Below are 4,104 nucleotides of genomic sequence, written 5' to 3' on the forward strand. Positions count from 1 at the left end.
ATACTCACCTGACGTAAGTCAGGCCCAGGCTCTTTGGGGCCAGGGCAACAAGTGTCAAGCAAAAAACAGCAAGACGGGCAACCCTTCATACCAATTGTCACTATCCAGCTCCCCTACTCCCCGGGGAGTTGGTCCCCATTTCCCCTTCACTCCTCACATTAAAAATCGGCCTTGTGCCTAATTTGCTCGGTGAGGGAGCAAATAAATACTCTTACCTTACGTAGGGGTAACGGTGATCATAAAGGTCGTTCCCCCAGAGTGAGGCCCATCCACTGCGGTTGGGTTGACCTTTGCGATCGTCTCAAATGTGGACGACTCGAACGTGCTATTTCTAAGGGTGGGGTCTGCGTGTGTGTCAGAAATTTCGTGAAAATAGCGAATAATTCCACCCCATCTTTCCAAGCTTATAACTCCTCGAAAAATGCAATTCAAGCCCTAATTTTTTTTTTCAATTAAAGGAGTAAGGACCAAGATTTCATTTTAAAAAAAAAACTGTTTTTTTTAAAAAGGTTTTAAACTTCGGACTTTACAGGTAAAATTCTAAAAGAACACTATGTTTTTTTTTGTTTTAAATTTGAATATATATTGTATTGACCTTTTCTCTTCAATTTGTGAGTAAATAATTATGTACTTATCGGGTTCTAAATTAATTATTATTAGACATTTACAAAATGGGAGGCGTGAATTATTCGACCCCTGTCTTTCCAAGCTTATAACTCCTCGAAAAATGTAATTCAAGCCCTAATTTTTTTTAAATTAAAGGAGCAAGGACCAAGGTTCCATTAAAAAAAAAAAGAAAAAACAAATAACGTGGTTTAAAAAAAAAGGTTTTAAACTTCAAACTTTACAGGTAAAATACTAAAAGAACACTATGTTTTTTTTTTTTTTAAATTTGAATATATTATGTATTGACCTTTTCTCTTCAATTTGTGAGTAAATTAATTATTTACTTTCGGGTGAGTAAATTAAGTATTTACTTTTTAAGAGACACTTAAAAATTGGGATGGGGGGGGTCGTGAATTAAAAAAAAAACGTTTGTCTAAAATATTATATTCGATTTATTGGAAAGAACATAAAATTTCACATTGACCCTGAAAATATCGTAAAAATAGAATCAATAGAAAAATTTTGATATATTTTTTAAATTTAAAAATTGAAAAATATTGAGTTTAAAAATTGAAAAATATTGAGTTCGGAAAATTCATTACTGTTTAAAAAAAAAATATTTCTATTACTTTTAAAACAACTGTAATAGTTTATTTTGGAAGTATAATCCATAAAGAAAATAAATAACCCACTTTTAACAGAGAAATTCCGAGATTTTTATATTGTATTCGCAGTTTCGTGTTAGGGGTGTCAAAAATTCCTACAAACATTCTGATACTGCTACGCGCTCACCCCGATAATATAATCAAAATCAGAAATTCTACCCTACGTCTCATTCGAAGCAGAAAACCACTTCAATTCCCAGTTACCTCCCGTCCGTATGTCTTCATCTCTCACAGACGAGTGTAAGAACTCCTTTTTTCTGTTTTCCCAATCGGCCGTCTCTATACACGCCACAAAAAGGTCAATTCTCTCGACCAGTTTATCATCCACTTCAATCGCAACGACGCAACGTTCTGATATAATCTAATCTGCATGTATACATTACCAACGTTAGCCCTGAACATACCAATCTCGTAAGCGTAAGAAATCCGCCGAGCTGTCACCTTCAACAACTGAAAGTGTCTTCTTTCGATATTGATTGATGAATGAAAACCTCTGGAAAACTACCGCAGAATTAGTGTGTCTATTGATTGAATCCCACCCATCACCTCGAAAATTGGTCATCCAAACAAAGTTGAATGATGTGCACAGGTATTTTTCGTTACCAAAATTATGAAAATGATTCAATATGTTTTATTGGTACTTGTACAGTTTAATCAACACATTAAAAAAAATGAAAATATCGAAAAAAGGTTATATTGTACGTATCCGTTATGGACTGAAGTTCTCTAAAAAAAAAATTTAGAGGATTTTTTTTTTTTTTTTTTTTTTTTTTTTACAGCGGAAAAACATGTTAATATGACAGCGCGCTGAAGATGGCCGTGTTTGGATTTTTAGAACACGACACGGGGAGATAACTCAGTCTAAAGTGCCGATACATCCTTCACATCTTTAATAATAGATTTTCTTCTTAAAAATTGGTATTGTATCATAACAAATTGTTTTTTTTTTTTGCTTAAAAAAAAAACTACTTGACCAAATTAAGTGAAAGCTTTTCCATATAACTTCATTCCATAATGGATACGTAAAATATAACCTTTTTTTTTTCGCTATTTTCATTTTTAATGTCTTTATTAAAATGTACAAGTTCCCATTTTATTTTATAATTTAAAATGAAAAAAACAAAAAAACATTGAGCAATAAAAATGAAATTTTGGATACTTATGTATTTTTGGTGCCGAGCTGAAATAATTACGTTATTATTTTGAAAACCATTCTTAATATGAAGAGGTGAGGTGAGGTTTTGTAACTAATTTATGCTTCCACATTACAACAAAAAATCGTGAAACTTGAATTTAAACTGAAAAAATAAAAACTATATAAAAATAACGCAGTACCATCTGCCGTCATATGCATCCGAGAAAAAATATCTATTGTAAAATTAAACCAAAATTTGATGCTTATGCATTTTTGGTACCGCGCTATTTTTAAATAGTTTTTCAGGTTAAATTAAAGTTTAACGACATCTTTTTTTTCTTTTTTAATTGTAAGGTGGAAGCACAGAATAGTTACAAAACACCCTCCCCATGTTAAGAATGGCTTTCAATAAAATAACATTATCATTTCAGTCAGCACAGTACAGTACCAACAATACATAAGTACTGAAAATGTTATTTTATTGTTCAATGTTTTTCACTTTAAATTATAAAATAAAACACGTTTAATCATTTTAAAACTTCTTTTTCATGATTTTTTTAATTTGTTAAACACCGTGGTTAAAAAAATTAAATTTTAATCACATGATCACATTTTCAATAATTACGTGATTATATTTTAGCCATTTAAACTTTGTGAAACATGTAAACAAACTTCTGCTCAATACCGGTGTTGACATTTAAGAGTCCCCTTTTGTGATTATATGGTTCGAGGCTATTTGTGCAACTAAACGGTGAATCTGCCGATTATTGTGACTACAGTTCTTATCTGGGATGTTAACAGTAGTTTGACTAATTCAATTAATAATGAAATGTTCAGTCTTCTAAAAAAATAAATAAATAAATACATAAAAAATAAACCTGAATTTTAAATCTTCATGTATCTTATTTATTTTAATAAATGAGACATACAAAAAAGAAAAGACATTTTATTAAGAAATCCCAACACATTAACAAATACAATCTAAACTTGATAAGAAAACAATTCGGCACATTTAACAAATAAACAGACATTTTTACACGAGGAACGAAATAATTATTGCACCGTGTTATTACGATGACCTTAAGTTCTTTGTTCTTTAGCAGTTGATTTTCTATTTAAATAATTTCACGTTTAAATTGTGTTTTTCATCTTTTAATTTTGATTATTTTATATTTTCATATATTTTATTTCTTAATGAATTGGACACAAAAAACAAAAGTTGTATCAATTTACTAAAGAAATCCTAACAAACGAAACAATTTTTCTGATTTGAACACAAAAGAAAAACGAATTCATCCCGATGTTTTTTCGTATTGAATTCCTGGAAATATACGTAAGTTTGTATCTTCTTTTTTTTACACTAAAAAATCTAATATATAAATTTTAATATAATCTTAATCATCAAAATAAGTTTATTTATTTTTGTTTTTTCAATCCAATAAAATATGAAAATAATAGTATGATTTAAAAAATATCTTTAAATATTTTATTCAATGTGATATTTAGATTTTTGTTAAACATATGATTATTTTTGTAAAACTTCTGTGATTTCTGAGAAAATAATTTAATTCGAAGTTGATTGAATTAAGCTTTTTGTTAATACATCTGATCACGAAAACTGTGTTTTTGTTTTGTATTTCATTGTTTTAAAATGTTTTAATATTAAAAATTGTTTTAATATTAAAAAAAAAACTATTA

At 29.1% G+C, this 4,104-nt stretch overlaps 1 non-coding gene across 1 annotated transcript; it reads left to right on the top strand.

Moving 5' to 3' along the window:
* Positions 1–207: 207 nt before the first annotated feature.
* LOC145271700 (U1 spliceosomal RNA) lies at positions 208–367 on the top strand. Its single transcript, XR_013866091.1, has one exon. It is a non-coding gene; the product is annotated as a U1 spliceosomal RNA (small nuclear RNA).
* The last annotated feature ends 3,737 nt before the right edge of the window (positions 368–4,104 follow it).

The sequence above is a fragment of the Euprymna scolopes genome, chromosome 46 (assembly GCF_053919585.1).
Source record: "Euprymna scolopes isolate OS-2025 chromosome 46, ASM5391958v1, whole genome shotgun sequence".
NCBI classification, from domain to species: domain Eukaryota; kingdom Metazoa; phylum Mollusca; class Cephalopoda; order Sepiida; family Sepiolidae; genus Euprymna; species Euprymna scolopes.